The 17,226-nt window shown below is 46.1% G+C and overlaps 1 long non-coding RNA gene across 1 annotated transcript in view; it reads right to left on the bottom strand.

Annotated features, from left to right (window-relative positions):
- LOC126177127 (uncharacterized) overlaps positions 1–17,018 on the bottom strand; it is a 561,360-nt gene extending 544,342 nt beyond the window's left edge. Inside the window, exon 1 of the long non-coding RNA XR_007535753.1 lies at positions 16,982–17,018. This is a non-coding gene — a long non-coding RNA (uncharacterized LOC126177127). The remainder of the gene's footprint in view (positions 1–16,981) is intronic.
- Positions 17,019–17,226: the final 208 nt, after the last annotated feature.

Below are 17,226 nucleotides of genomic sequence, written 5' to 3'. Positions count from 1 at the left end.
CACTCATAGGCTATGTAGTAGCAAGAAACAGCGAAGTTACCATCCCTAGCAGGTGAGCATCCCCCTCCCCCGCCCCTTCGATTTTTCTTACTTTTTTTCAATTTTTAAGAAAAACGGTTCATTTTTCGAAGATATCTGCTACGACAAAAGTATTTCAACTAAAATCCGGTTCCAAGATCGTCACATCCATATGTTAAGCAAGGTAACCAGTTTTCGAAACAGTCTATCTGGAAGATTAAAAATTCAGTTAGATCTTCCTTCTCTTTTTCTACATCTACTTGTCTTTCATACATGAAGGACATAGTACGGAAATCTGAAGGTAGAAAAAAAATGTATGTGTGTGTGTGTGTGTGTGTGTGTGTGTGTGTGTGTGTGTGAGAGAGAGAGAGAGAGAGAGGAATTAACAAACAGTTACTGTCTGTGTAACACATTTACAACCATCATACCTCCAACATCCACACAACGAAAATACTACAATATCTGTTGAAAAAAATAAGCAGTGTTATATATTTACAAAAAATTATCCTACGAATCTTGTAAAGTCTCTGGAATCACAATTTCAGCATTCTCAGTCAAGTCGGTGATATATGAATAATCGGCAATGTTGTAAGAGTCATTCTTATATCATCATACACGATGGTTGCAGCTGATTACGCTATTGTCATTCGCTCAGTCACCATAGCGTTCAGTCAATTTGGTATTTTGAATGACTATATCTCCTTCTGTAAGATACGCATTGACTTTCTGCAATAAATCGGGCAGTGATAATTGAAGAATCTGGAAAACGCCACGGGAGTTGATATCGTGAGGGCGGCCTGTGTTCAAATGGCTCTGAGCACTATGGGACTTAACATCTGAGGTCATCAGTCCCCTAGAACTTAGAACTACTTCAACCTAACTAACCTAAGGGCATCACACACATCCATGCCCGAGGCAGGATTCGAAACTGCGACCGTAGTGGTCGTGCGGTTCCGCGGCCTCTCTTTCGAACAGAGGAAGGGTTCGACACTAATTCAGCCTCTAATTTATATTCTCCAGCGTACCTTTTTTTTAAACTGAACTGATAAGACGAACAAGACCTTAAATTTGCATAATCTATTTGTGCAGCTTTCTGGTCATTATAAGGGGCAGTCACATGAAAAGAAGACGTATGGAAAAAAGTACATAACTGTTTATTATTCCAAACACAATCGCTATACCCTCACTCGCGTTTCGTCCACTATTTATCACCTGATGAACCGTGTTAATGCATAGTCTTACCCACACGCACGGATAACATCACAGCCCAGCATCCTGTGATCCATCTATTAGATAACTAACATGTTGACGGAGGTGGCTGTAGAACTTTTGGTTTGGTCACCACGTTAGTGCGGGCATGGATGGGCCCCATCTCTGTATAAAGCTATAACAATACATTTATCCCGTTGTGAGACAAAATGGTCAGTGCCCTCACGGAAAAAGTTTGCGGTTGCCTGCTGAATCACGATTGTACACAGTCTTCCACTTCTTCATTCGAAGCAAATCGACAGTCACGAATGTCTTTCTTTAGGGCTTCAAAAATATAGACAGATCAGGACTGTATGGAGGATGTGTAAAGACTTCCCAGCGAAAGAGCTGGCTCACATGCTGTCAAGGTTGTTTCCGTCACGCTGCAGAAGTTTTGATGTAAAGTCCTTACACATCCTCCATACAGACCCGGTATCACCCCACGCAACCTCGATATTTTTGAAAAGGATGTTAGATGAAAAATTTGTTTTGTCATCTGATAAGGTAATGACCGTAAGCCTCCAGGATCACTAGAAAAATGGCAGAATCATAACTGGGAATTACTGTTTCACTGTTGAATCATTTGAAACAAGTGTTTCGAAAAGAGGTGAAGACTTTCTCTCGAAAAGGTTCTTTTTAGTAGTAAGGACACTGCACTGTTCCACACTGCAGCAGCCACAGTCATCGCGTGTGATTTGGCTCAGAATTACTTGCCCCCAACCATCATAGTCTCCAGATTTAACTGTCTACTTACCAACTTGAATTTTTTTTCTCGCGGGTAGATAATTGCAGCAAATAGGTAAGTAGTCGCTGTGTTCATTTATTTGGGCGAACTTGATGAAAATCATGCTGGATCCAAATTGCAGACAAGGATTTGGACACCCATGAGAAAGAAAATTTACATTATTGCCCTTAAAAATGTTTATCTGATAAAAGGACCACGCAATGCAATTTTGTGCATTATTGAATAATGCATCACGGAAATAATAAGAAATTCCGAAGAAGAGGTGCCAAGCCCGAAGCATACTGTACAATTAGAAGAAAATTTCAAGTTACAGCACAGGTCTGTCCGCAATTCTATGGTGCTGGCAAACTTTACCACCTGTCCTTGCTTCCTTCGAGTAATGTTTTAGAGCCCGCCCGGTTAGCCGTGCCGTCTAACGCACTGCTTTCCCGGCGGATTAGTGTCGAGGTCCGGTGTGCCGGCCAGTCTGTGGACGGTTTTTAAGGCGCTTTTCCACCTGCCTCGGCGAATGCGGGCTGGTTCCCCTTTATTCCGCCTCAGTTACACTATGTCGGCGACTGCTGCGCAGACACTGTCTCCAAGTACGCGTACACCATAATTACTCTACCATGCAAACATTGGGGGGGTACAGTGGTCTGGTGTGAGACGTTCCCGGCGGAGTCCACTGGGGGCCGAACCGCAAAATAACCCTAGATTCGGTGTGGGGCGGCGGTGGGGTGGGTGGACTGCTGTAGTCTGTTGTGGGGTCGTGAACCACTGAGGGCTACGGCGGGGACGGAGCCTCTCCGTCGTTTCTGGGTCCCCAGTTCCATACAATACAATGTTTCAGTACAACTATATCTCTATATTCTCTTTTTGAGAACTCTCGAATGGCATCCACAAGTACATTGCTTGTACACAAGTTCGACTGCGGTCCTTTACACATTAAGTCACCCCACATCACAAAGGGCCTAAGGTAATGGCTAACTACCTTCACTAGAACTTGTACAGGCCAGTAATGCTGGATTTTCCCCGACGCTCATTAACGATAAACCAAACGTATATGTAGTCTTATCTGCGAATACGTATTTTGGAATGCGCAGTAATTAACACGTTCATGTACGATACAATCGGCAGTTATGTGTGAGATAAAATATCATTACTGGCACTCGGCTGTCAGGAATTTCGAAACGCTCTACGCGCAAAAAAATTCTACATTTCATTATGCCTCTGACATCATCTAAAGACCGTACAAGGATCATGCCATATCGAGCGATAATCTACAGGAAAGGTACGATAAACCACGACGAATCAAGTTAATAATAACAACGAGTATTCTCTCTGAAGTATTTATTACGCTTATCAGCGACCTGATCGCATCTCAGATCTTACTCTCTTCGAGCATAATTTACGGTTAGATTGCTAAGAAGGTATTATTCAGAGATAAATATTAACGACATTGGAAGGTTATCTGGAGAAGGTAGAACGTGAGCTGAAATTTTCGCACATTGATAATAACAAACAGAAAATGTCACGGACTAAACGATTGTCGCCCGCTATCTCGTAACAGGGAGAAAACACTCAGCTTGAAATGTGGGCTTTAAAATGCAATGCAGTACGAAAGAGAAGCTTGAAACTTTTTGACGAACTAAAACTGTATGCGGGATTGGGATTTAAATCTCAGCGTTTGTTTCTCGCAGGCAACGAATTTGAGACACCCGGATATGCTTCGTGATACGACGGAGTGATAATTTCTTGAATGAAATTTTCACTCTGCAGCGGAGTCTGCGCTGATATGAAACTTCCTGGTAGATTAAAACTGTGTGCCAGACCGAGACTCCAACTCGGTCGGGACCTTTGCCTTTCGCGGGCAACTGCTCTACCATCTGAGCTACCCAAGCACGACGCACGACCCGTCCTCACAGACCAATTCTGCCAGTTCCTAGTCTCCTACCTTCCGAACTTCAGAGGAGCTCTTCTGCGGATCTTGGAAGGTAGGAGACGAGGTACTGGCAGAATTGAAGCTGTGAGGACGGGTCGTGAGTCGTGGTTGGGTAGCTGAGATGGTAGAGCACTTGCCCGCGAAAGGCAAAGGTCCCGACCGAGTTGGAGTCTCGGTCTGGCACACAGTTTTAATCTGCCAGGAAGTTTGATAATTTCTTGTCCCACAGATGGGTCATCCTTTCAAATCTCCACAAACCATGATCGACAGATGATGTGACTCTCTCCAATGATGGTTACAACCGCAAAGTACACGTACTGGGTCTCCTTAAACAATGAAGTTCATCTTCGTGCTATCAGTCATTGGGAATCAAGGAGACCAAAACATCAGTGTGTCGATGTACAATGAAGGGGAAAAAGGCAGCACCAAGAAGGAGTTACGCGACATACACGAAAGCTGGTAGACGTGTTTATTCAAATTTCGCGCCAAAAGCATAAGAGGGTCGACAGACGCCATTAGCAACACCTCACTGATTTTGAAAGGCCTCGTGTAATAGGGCTAAGAGAAGCTGGGTGTTTCTTCTGCGATATTGCAGAAAGAGTATGTGGGATTGTGGCCATTGTACCGGGTGATCAAAAAGTCAGTATAAATTTGAAAACTGGATAAATCACGGAATAATGTAGATAGAGAGTTACAAATTGACACACATGCTTGGAATGACATGGGGTTTCATTAAAACCAAAAAAATACATAAGTTCAAAAAATGTCCGACCTCTTCATCTGATCAGAATAACAATAATTAGCATAACAAAGTAAGACGAAGCAAAGATTATGATCTTTACAGGAAATGCTTAATATGTCCACCATCATTCCTCAACAATAGCTGTAGTCGAGGAACAATGTTGTGAACAGCACTGTAAAGCATGTCCGGAGTTATGGTGAGGCATTGGCGTCGGATGTTGTCTTTCAGCATCCCTAGAGATGTCGGTCGATCACGATACACTCGCGGCTTCAGGTAACCCCAAAGCCAATAATCGCACGGACTGAGGTCTGGGGACCTGAGAGGCCAAGCATGACGAATGTGGCGGATGAGCACACGATCATCACCAAACGACGAGCGCAAGAGATCTTTCACGCATGTAGCAATACGGGGTGGTTCTAATAAAACCCCATGCCATTCCAAGCATGTGTGTCAATTTGTACCTCTCTATCTACATTATTCCGTGATTTATTAAGATTTCAAATTTATACTGACTTTTTGATGACCCGGTACACAATTTGTTCAAATGGCTCTGAGCACTATGGGACTTTACTTTTGACGTCATCAGTCCCCTAGAACTTAGAACTACTTAAACCTAACTAACGTAAGGACATCACACACAGCCATGCCCGAGGCAGGATACGAACCTGCGACCGTAGCGGTCGCGCGGTTCCAGACTATAGTGCCTAGAATCGCTCGGCCAATCCTGCCGGTTTGTACATGATTGCTGGCAGCGGTGGTTACGAGAGTGTGCGCTGGCAAGAAGACCGGTCTCCGGATGGCCACGTTACGCTACCGAGAGCGAAGACAATCGTGTTCGGTTTATGGCTCCGGCGCATCGTACTGCATTTGCAGCAGCAATTGGCACCACAGTGACAAAACGAACTGTTACAAAATCAGCTACTTCAAGGACGTCTCCGAGCCAGAGGCCCTGTAGCGTGCGTTCCACTGACCCCAAACCACCTCCATTCGCGACTTCTGTGGTGTCATGCGCGAGCTCATTGAAGGGCAGGGCGGAGGTCTCTTCTGCCTCTGATGAAAGCTGGCTCCGCCGCGGTGCCAGCGATGGCTGTGTGCTGGTTAGGAGGACAACAGTTGGGGCCTGCAGCCAACCTATCTACGTGCTAAACACACTGGACTTACACCTGCAGTTGTGGTCTGGGGTGCGATTCCGTATGACAGCAGGAGCACTTTCATCTACATCTACATCCATACTCCGCAAGCCACCTGACGGTGTGTGGCGGAGGGTACCTTCAGTACCTCTATCGGTTCTCCCTTCTATTCCAGGCTCGTATTGTTCGTGGAAAGAAGGATTGTCGGTATGCCTCTGTGTGGGCTCTAATCTCTCTGATTTTATCCTCATGGTCTCTTCGCGAGATATACGTAGGAGGGAGCAATATACTGCTTGACTCTTCGGTGAAGGTATGTTCTCGAAACTTTGACAAAAGCCCGTACCGAGCTACTGAGCGTCTCTCCTGCAGAGTCTTCCACTGGAGTTTATCTATCATCTCCGTAACGCTTTCGCGATTACTAAATGATCCTGTAACGAAGCGCGCTGCTCTCCGTTGGATCTTTTCTATCTCTTCTATCAACCCCATCTGGTACGGAGCCCACACTGCTGAGCAGTATTCAAGCAGTGGGCGAACAAGCGTACTGTAACCTACTTCCTTTGTTTTCCGATTGCATTTCCTTAGGATTCTTCCAATGAATCTCAGTCTGGCATCTGCTTTACCAACAATCAACATTATATGATCATTCCATTTTAAATCACTCCTAATGCGTACTCCCAGATAATTTATGATATTAACTGCTTCCAGTTGCTGACCTGCTATTTTGTAGCTAAAAGATAAAGGATCTATCTTTCTGTGTATTCGCAGCACATTACACTTGTCTACATTGAGATTCAGTTGCCATTCCCTGCACCATGCGTCAATTCGCTGCAGATCCTCCTGCATTTCAGTACAATTTTCCATTGTTACAACCTCTCGATACACCACAGCATCATCTGCAAAAAGCCTCAGTGAACTTCCGATGTCATCCACCAGGTCATTTATGTATATTGTGAATAGCAACGGTCCTATGACACTCCCCTGCGGCACACCTGAAATTACTCTTACTTCGGAAGACTTCTCTCCATTGAGAATAACATGCTGCGTCCTGTTATCTAGGAACTCCTCAATCCAATCACACAATTGGTCTGATAGTCCATATGCTCTTACTTTGTTCAATAAACGACTGTGGGGAACTGTATCGAACGCCTTGCGGAAGTCAAGAAACACGGAATCTACCTGTGAACCCGCGTCTATGGCCCTCTGAGTCTCGTGGACGAATAGCGCGAGCTGGGTTTCACATGACCGTCTTTTTCGAAACCCATGCTGATTCCTACAGAGTAGATTTCTAGTCTCCAGAAAAGTCATTATACTCGAACACAATACGTGTTCCAAAATTCTACAACTGATCGACGTTAGAGATATAGGTCTATAGTTCTGCACATCTGTTCGACGTCCCTTCTTGAAAACGGGGATGACCTGTGCCCTTTTCCAATCCTTTGGAACGCTACGCTCTTCTAGAGACCTACGGTACACCGCTGCAAGAAGGGGGGCAAGTTCCTTCGCGTACTCTGTGTAAAATTGAACTGGTATCCCATCAGGTCCAGAGGCCTTTCCTCTTTTGAGCGATTTTAATTGTTTCTCTATCCCTCTGTCGTCTATTTCGATATCTACCATTTTGCCATCTGTGCGACAATCTAGAGAAGGAACTACAGTGCAATCTTCCTCTGTGAAACAACTTTCGTGGCTATCCCACACACCCTGATAGCAAATTTGTACTAGTGAGTGCTATGTCTGACAGTAGCGTTACAGTTAAAGAACTATATGTTGTGTTGGCCGAAGAGCCAACACCGTGTTACTAGAGGAGGCCGAAATGCACGCCTTTTAGCTCACGCAGGCTGGCGTGAGGAGGGAAGAACTATACTGACGTGGAACATGACAAGGAGTTAGAATTCAGAAAGTGGACGTAATTAGTTTGATACTGAACTTTAATCCATTAATGATGAACGTCGCTCTTGACGGTACATGAGTCACAATATTATCTGCTCAGAAGACATAGTAACTGAAAATGGCGCCTTGCTAGGTCGTAGCAAATAACGTAGCTGAAGGCCATGCTAACTATCGTCTCGGCAAATGAGAGCGTAATTTGTCAGTGAACCATCGCTAGCAAAGTCGGCTGTACAACTGGGGCGAGTGCTAGGAAGTCTCTCTAGACCTGCCGTGTGGCGGCGCTCGATCTGCAATCACTGATAGTTGCGACACGCGGGTCCGATGTATACTAACGGACCGCGGCCGATTTAAAGGCTAGCACCTACCAAGTGTGGTGTCTGGCGGTGACACCACACTATACACAGAAACTAACACCATCAGCAGGAAATAAACAATCAACGTCCATAAGAAAACATGGAACCTCATTTAATACTGACGGTTTTCGACGCAATTGCTAACCATGGATAGCCGTTTTGTTACCCGGTCGAAGTCATGAACCGATGTTTCAACGCCTGTGACGATGTTCGAAAAAAACTGTCACGATCACCCTCGTTACGCGCAAGCAGCCCCGCACAGATGGTCTTCCGTTGCTTTTGTAAGTAGGCTGTTTAGGTTTTTATGTTGGTAACGCCACGTAGCGCTCTGCATGAAAATCACTGGCTGTGCTGTGTGCAGTCTGTGGCTGGTTGTCATTGTTGGAATATTCGCCTCTGTAGTGTTGGGCAGTTGGATGTGAATAGTGCGTAGCGTTGTGCAGTTGGAGGTGAGCCGCCGGCAGTGGTGGATGTGGGGGGAGAGAGATGGCACAATTTTAAGAGCGGACGATATGGACGTGTGTCCGTCAGAAAAAGGGAATTTGTAAGACTGTATGTCATGAACTGATATATAATGACTTTTGAACACTATTAAGGTAAATACATTGTTTGTTCTCTACCAAAATCTTTCATTTGCTAAATATGCCTGTCAGTAGTTAGTGCCTTCTGTAGTTAGAATCTTTTATTTGGCTGGCAGTATTGGCGCTCGCTGTATTGCAGTAGTTCGAGTAACGAAGATTTTTGTGAGGTAAGTGATTCATGAAACGTATAGGTTATTGTTAGTCAGGGCCATTCTTTTGTAGGGACTATTGAAAGTCAGATTGCGTTGCGCTATATATATATATATATATATATATATATATATATATATATATATATATATATATATATATATATACACTCCTGGAAATGGAAAAAAGAACACATTGACACCGGTGTGTCAGACCCACCATACTTGCTCCGGACACTGCGAGAGGGCTGTACAAGCAATGATCACACGCACGGCACAGCGGACACACCAGGAACCGCGGTGTTGGCCGTCGAATGGCGCTAGCTGCGCAGCATTTGTGCACCGCCGCCGTCAGTGTCAGCCAGTTTGCCGTGGCATACGGAGCTCCATCGCAGTCTTTAACACTAGTAGCATGCCGCGACAGCGTGGACGTGAACCGTATGTGCAGTTGACGGACTTTGAGCGAGTGCGTATAGTGGGCATGCGGGAGGCCGGGTGGACGTACCGCCGAATTGCTCAACACGTGGGGCGTGAGGTCTCCACAGTACATCGATGTTGTCGCCAGTGGTCGGCGGAAGGTGCACGTGCCCGTCGACGTGGGACCGGACCGCAGCGACGCACGGATGCACGCCAAGACCGTAGGATCCTACGCAGTGCCTTAGGGGACCGCACCGCCACTTCCCAGCAAGTTAGGGACACTGTTGCTCCTGGGGTATCGGAGAGGACCATTCGCAACCGTCTCCATGAAGCTGGGCTACGGTCCCGCACACCGTTAGGCCGTCTTCCGCTCACGCCCCAACATCGTGCAGCCCGCCTCCAGTGGTGTCGCGACAGGCGTGAATGGAGGGACGAATGGAGACGTGTCGTCTTCAGCGATGAGAGTCGCTTCTGCCTTGGTGCCAATGATGGTCGTATGCGTGTTTGGCGCCGTGCAGGTGAGCGCCACAATCAGGACTGCATACGACCGAGGCACACAGGGCCAACACCCGGCATCATGGTGTGGGGAGCGATCTCCTACACTGGCCGTACACCACTGGTGATCGTCGAGGGGATACTGAATAGTGCACGGTACATCCAAACCGTCATCGAACCCATCGTTCTACCATTGCTAGACCGGCAAGGGAACTTGCTGTTCCAACAGGACAATGCACGTCCGCATGTATCCCGTGCCACCCAACGTGCTCTAGAAGGTGTAAGTCAACTACCCTGGCCAGCAAGATCTCCGGATCTGTCCCCCATTGAGCATGTTTGGGACTGGATGAAGCGTCGTCTCACGCGGTCTGCACGTCCAGCACGAACGCTGGTCCAACTGAGGCGCCAGGTGGAAATGGCATGGCAAGCCGTTCCACAGGACTACATCCAGCATCTCTACGATCGTCTCCATGGGAGAATAGCAGCCTGCATTGCTGCGAAAGGTGGATATACACTGTACTAGTGCCGACATTGTGCATGCTCTGTTGCCTGTGTCTATGTGCCTGTGGTTCTGTCAGTGTGATCACGTGATGTATCTGACCCCAGGAATGTGTCAATAAAGTTTCCCCTTCCTGGGACAATGAATTCTCGGTGTTCTTATTTCAATTTCCAGGAGTGTATATACAGGGTGAGTCACCTAACGTTACCGCTGGATATATTTCGTAAACCACATCAAATACTGACAAACCGATTCCACAGACCGAACGTGAGGAGAGGGGCTAGTGTAATTGTTTAATACAAACCATAAAAAAATGCGCGGAAGTATGTTTTTTAACACAAACCTACGTTTTTTTAAATGGAACCACGTTAGTTTTGTTAGCACATCTAAACATATAAACAAATACGTAATCTGTGCAGTTTGTTGCATTGTAAAATGTTAATTACATCCGGAGATATTGTAACCTAAAGTTGACGCTTGAAACCTCCGACGTTCAGTTGCGTGTTGTAACAAACGCGGGCCACGGTCGGCGAGCAGCATCTGCAGGGACATGTTTACGATGACGACCGTGTTTACGAGTGTCGCTGTAGTGCACTGTTGTGGTTTGGTCTAGCTGTTGCAGTGTCCGCATGTAGCGCTTGCTGCTATTGTTATTCTGCATTCGTCTCCGCACGCAGACCAACTGTAGTACACCGTGTTACCAGACGTCTGTGATAGTGTAGTGTTGTAGGAACCATGGTGTATTCGAACTCTGAAAAGGCGGAGATGATACTCATCTATGGCGAGTGTCGACGAAATGCAGCTGAAGCCTGCAGGGTGTATGCAGAACGGTACCCGGACAGAGAGCATCCAACGTGCCGCACATGCAAAACATCTACCGCCAACTGTATGCAACAGGTATGGTCGTAGCACGCAAACGGGTCCGTAACAGGCCCGTCACAGGAGAAGTGGGTGCAGTTGGTGTGTTGGCTGCTGTTGCCATGAACCCAGACATGAGTACACAGGACATTGCGAGAGCCGGTGGACTGAGTCAAAGCAGTGTCATGCGCATACTGCATCGTCACCGCTTTCACCCGTTTCATGTGTCGCTACATCAGCAATTACATGGTGATGACTTTAATCATCGAGTGCAATTCTGTCAATGGGCATTAACAGAGAATGCGTTGCAGTTCTACCTGTTTACCGATGAAGCGGGTTTCACAAACCACGGGGCAGCGAATCTACGGAACATGCATTACTGGTCCGTGGACAATCCTCGCTGGCTCAGATAGGTAGAGCGACAGCGACCGTGGACTGTAAATGTATGGTGCGGAATCATTGGCGACCACCTCATTGGTCCTCACTTCATTGCAGGGGCCCAAACAGCTGCAACATACATCGCGTTTCTACAGAATGATCTGCCAACGTTGCTCGAAAATGTCCCACTGGAAACGCGTCGACGTATGTGGTATCAGCATGATTGTGCACCTGCACATTCCGCAATTAACAGTAGGCTGACCCTTGACAGGATGTTCGACGGGCGTTTCATAGGACGTGGAGGACGCATAAATCGGCCAGCCCGTTCTCCTGATCTTACACCTCTGGACTTACTTCTGTGGGGTACGTTAAAGGAGAATGTGTACCGTGATGTGCCTACAACCCCGGAGGATATGAAACAACGTATTGTGGCAGCCTGCGGCGACATTACACCAGATGTCCTGCGGCGTGTACGACATTCGTTACGCCAGAGATTGCAATTGTGTGCAGCAAATGACGGCCACCACATTGAACATCTATTGGCCTGACATATCGGGACACACACTATTCCACTCCGTAATTGAAAACGGAAACCACGTGTGTACGTGTACCTCACCCGTCACGGTAATGTACATGTGCGTCAGTGAAAAAGACCAATAAAAAGGTGTTAGTATGTGGACGTAATGTGCTGTTCCAGTCTCTTCTGTACCAAAGGTCCATCACCGTTCCCTTTGGATCCTTACGTAATTTGGTGCTCTCCGATACACACGATCGAACAGCGGAGGAGTGGTACTCAAGCGTCAACTTTAGGTTACAATATCTCCGGATGTAATTAACATTTTTAATGCAACAAACGGCACTGATTACGTTATTGTTTATATGTTCAGATGTGCTAACAAAACTAACGGGGTTCCATTTAGAAAAACGTAGGTTTGTGTTAAAAAACATACTTCCGTGCATTTTTTTATGGTTTGTATTAACCAATTACACTAGCCCCTCTCCTCACGTTCGGTCTGTGGAATCGATTCGTCAGTATTTGATGTGGTTTACGAAATATATCCAGCGATAATGTTAGGTGACTCACCGTATATATATATATATATATATATATATATATATATATATATATATATGTGCGCGCGCGCGCGCGCGCGCGTGTGTGTGTGTGTGTGTGTGTGTGTGTGTGTGTGTGTGTGTGTGTATCAGTTTAGTGATGATCAGAATAAGTAAAGAGAAAAATGTCCGAGTACGTTCAGTTTTGCTCAGAAAATCAATTTTTCTAAGGGGATGTTTCACTTTTCATGGTCTTCTGTTAGGCGGCGTGGAGCCGAAAAGGCACACACATCTGAGTACCGTAAGTGGTGGATGAAATGGTCAGCTACCACAGAGGTCGACTTGAGCAGCGAGGTGTTTGACTGTGAATCGTCGACCACCTCGAATGAGAAGGTCCGCACGTTACAACATTCCAGGAGTCACAGCTGTGTGTGGCTGGCAGGCAAGCGGGAGATCACCCAGGTTTGCACGACCTTGACGCCTCGCCCAACGACTCATCGTGCTTTTGTTCACTGCCAGGTCTCCGTAGATATTGCGCAAGCGCCTAGGAATATCTGCGGCACTCTGGTTTACCTCAAAAGAAACTCAGTGACAGCTCCCTGCTTGGAATGCACTTCCATTACAGACGCCATTTTGAATGCTACACATAGCGCCACCACCTACCGGAACTACGTGAAACTAGACGGGCTGAAGCGAGGATAGTTCACGATGCCCCACAACAAATTCCGCATTCTTTCAACCGAAATTGGTACAGAAAAATATCTGTTGCATTACTTGTTGAACGTCCATCGTGTAACTGGGGTGCAGCATAGAGGTGCGTCTGGCAATTTAATTCGCCCTTGGACGCAAAAGAGCAGCAAACCCGCAACCAAAATATAACTGACTATCCATATTTTCTGTGTCACTCAATGGTTCTGTGGATATTTGTAAGAGTCCAAGTCCTCAGACCTAAGGTTTTTTTCTGTCCACTCTGTCAAAAATAGCAGGTCAGCAACTGGAAACAGTGATTTAAAATGTAATGATCATATAAAGTTGATCGTCGGTAAAGCAGATGCCAGACTGAGATTCATTGGAAGAATCGTAAGGAAATGCAATCTGAAAACAAAGGAAGTAGGTTACAGTACGCTTGTTCGCCCACTGCTTGCATACTGCTCAGCAGTGTGGGATCCGTACCAGATAGGGTTGATAGAAGAGATAGAGAAGATCCAACGGAGAGCAGCGCGCTTCGTTACATGATCATTTAGTAATCGCGAAAGCGTTTCGGAAATGATAGATAAACTCCAGTGGAAGACTGCAGGAGAGACGCTCAGTAGCTCGGTACGGGCTTTTGTTAAAGTTTCGAGAACATACCTTCACCGAGGAGTCAAGCAGTATATTGCTCCCTCCTACGTATATCTCGCGGAGAGACCATGGGGATAAAATCAAAGAGATTAAAGCCCACACAGAGGCAAACCAACAATCCTTCTTTCCACGAACAATACGAGACTGAGATAGAAGGGAGAACCGATAGAGGTACTCAAGGTACCCTCCGCCACACGCCGCCAGGTGGCTTGCGGAGTATGGATGTAGATGTAATTTGTTAACGTGAAAAATGACGAGTTTGCATCATGGTTCCAAGTCCACGCTGAACTGTACGTCCCTAAATGATTAACTGACTTGCTCAGTTCAAAGGTGGGAGGAAGGCAAAGGCAAATCACTTTCCAACTTTCGGGCGGAGGAAAGCTTTACTTCAGTGTACATATTTTTACACAGGCCAGTGGCAAAGTTAACGACTTTGAGCTCTAAGTCAAACTATCAAGGATAGTAATTGAATATACTTGTGACGAAATAAATGCTGAGAGACCGGCCATTGACGAGAAAAAAACGGTGCCTCGCATTTATCACTCGGCACAAAAGAACAAAAAAAGTTCTTGACCTACCGCTAGCAACAGCGCAGTAAGCGAGAACGCCACAGGGCAGAAATGAGCTTACTCCACACAGTCGTTCGTGTCTATCCAGTACAAGGTCCTTACTCCCGTTATCGACAGTGCACTCGCTAGAAGAATGGCCGCCTTTTTACAGAGAAAAGAGAACAACAAGATAACGCAGCCTGAAGAACAATTCTCTACTCGCAGCTGCACGGCTCGATGCCGGCGGCCGACTTGCAGCTAGCGGAATGTTCCCACGATACAGAACTATCTTATCGACTCCGTTCGAGTGTTTACACCTGCGCCCATTGACTTGAGGGCAATGACAAGAGGCTACACGGACGGGGAAACTGTGGCGCGAGAGCAGTTCCTCCTATCTGACAACCGTTCACGTTATTTTACACGCTTCATCCAGAGCGTCAGGCGACTCGCCAAAGTGATGGCACAGTCTATTAGACGGTAACAACCACGCCATTCAGGTGCGAAAGTTGTTACCGTTTGGCAGCTGTTCCAACCAGTGAGATAGCAGTCACATGCGTCGTAAGGGTAATGTTTGGTTTTAATTATTATCTGTTTACTTAATGGAATAGTTGTTATATTTTTGCGTTCCATTCGTTGCTAAGTTTCAAAGAGACATGAATTAACATGAAATATATGCAAAAACAGCCGAATCACATGATTCAATGACATAGGCTACAACTCATTCTTGAAGAAAATCTTTCAAATGTGTCCATATTTGCAGCTTATTCCGCTGAAAGCAACAGAATATGAACAAATTTCATGCATGAGAAGCATATATTTCTCTTTCCAGAATGAGATTTTCACTCTGCAGCGGTGTGTGCGCTGATATGAAACTTCCTGGCAGATTAAAACTGTGTACCTGACCGAGACTCGAACTTGGGGCCTTTGCCTTTCGCGGGCAAGTGCTCTACCACCTGAACTACCGAAGCACGACTCACGCCCGGTACTCACAGCTTTACTTCTGCCAGTATCTCGTCTCCTACCTTCCAAACTTTACAGAAGCTCTTCTGCGAACCTTGCAGAACTAGCACTCCTGAAAGAAAGGATATTGCGGAGACATGGCTTAGCCACAGCCTGGGGCAGGTTTCCAGAATGAGATTTTCACTCTGCAGCGGAGTTTCCGCTGATATGAAACTTCCTGGCAGATTAAAACTGTGTGCAAGGTTCGCAGGAGAGCTTCTGTAAAGTTTGGAAGGTAGGAGACGAGATACTGGCAGAAGTAAAGCTGTGAGTACCGGCCGTGAGTCGTGCTTCGGTAGCTCAGATGGTAGAGCACTTGCCCGCGAAAGGCAAAGGTCCCGAGTTCGAGTGTCGGTCGGGCACACAGTTTTAATCTGCCAGGAAGTTTCATATATTTCTGTTGTCTGCCGGCCGAGCGGTTCTAGGCGCTTCAGTCTGGAACCGCGCGACCACTACGGTCTGTGGACGACGGTTGCAGGCACGGGTTTCCATCTGCATTTTATTTTTCTCATGGAATCCTCCAAACCTCCAATGTTTTTCGGTATACAGGAGAAAAATAAAATGCAGATGGAAACCTGCGTCCGAAACCGTCTTCCACTGAGGCAACAGAGCATTACATTCACAGGAGAGATGGCCTGTCTACGCAGCAGCTACGTCCATTTCACCCACTGGCGATCGTGGCAGGCAGTTGCAATCACTGAATAACAAACACCTTCGCGAGACGTTCCGCCTACGATCGGTCAGCGTACGAAGTCACATTTGCTGCCGAAGGGGTGGCCTATTGGCAGGCGCAGGCGCCTATAGCTTCGACGCTGTGTAGCAACGTTCGATTTCTGAACATAGATTCCTGGCCTCGATTTATTCCTTAAGACACACTCTACGACCCTACGAAGATTGTCGCACAATTTCTGGGACACTCTGTATCTACAGAAATAATCGGAAGCACCATGTTGAAGGACTGTGAGAGTGGAAATTACTTACAGAAGCCATAAAATGTGTACTACATGGAAAAAGCAGTCTCGGAAGACGCAAGAAGAGACGGCATGAATGTCTTGAGTGACTCACGAAGGCGGAACAGACGTCACACCTTCTCAATGAAAGTGATGAAGCTTGCCAGGAAAAATAGCGCGTGAATTGCAACACTTGCTACATCAAGAAATATCACATAATCAGTTAACAAAAAATAGTCTGACTTAGATGAATATTAAGCAAGCTATTGACTCAGTACTTGACTTCCAACACTAACTGCAAAGAAGATTCAACAACGCAGGGATAGCTTAGGGAATGTTACGTAACAGGGCTCTTTTATCTTAGTTAACGAAATCCAGTTTACATCGCCAACATATTATTCCCCGAGCACAGCTATCTACGTTTAGCTTCTGTTTCGAGCAACACGTTTTCCCCTTACTCGTTCACATTTTGAGAAACCAACCGTTTCTTGGCTGCCGAAAAGTATGCATCGAAAGAAATTTCTTGTCACAGACGTTCTACCAACAGCAGTTTCTAGCATGTCACGCGTCAGGTTAGGCATCACCAAAGTACAAATTGACATCCCTAATTTAGCTGTCACGTACGCACTTACTTGTACAACACAACAGGTGTGTAATATTTCCATTTACCTGCGGGTATGGACGGCCGAGGCGGCTGAAGCGACCTGTAACAAAAAAAAACGAGTCATAAATTGGAGGACAAGGAAGTGAAAAGGAAGACTGTGTCACTAGAAACTTACACTTCCTAAAAATTAATGTCGTTTTTCACTTAATAATATCTCAATACTGAGGGGCATGTACTGCAGTAACAATGATTAAAATCATAACAGAACAAAAATGAGTATTCTTTTAGTTATTCAGGAAATGGGTAGCTC

This window comes from Schistocerca cancellata, chromosome 3, assembly GCF_023864275.1.
Source record: "Schistocerca cancellata isolate TAMUIC-IGC-003103 chromosome 3, iqSchCanc2.1, whole genome shotgun sequence".
NCBI classification, from domain to species: domain Eukaryota; kingdom Metazoa; phylum Arthropoda; class Insecta; order Orthoptera; family Acrididae; genus Schistocerca; species Schistocerca cancellata.
This window is presented reverse-complemented; position numbering and strand designations above follow the sequence as displayed.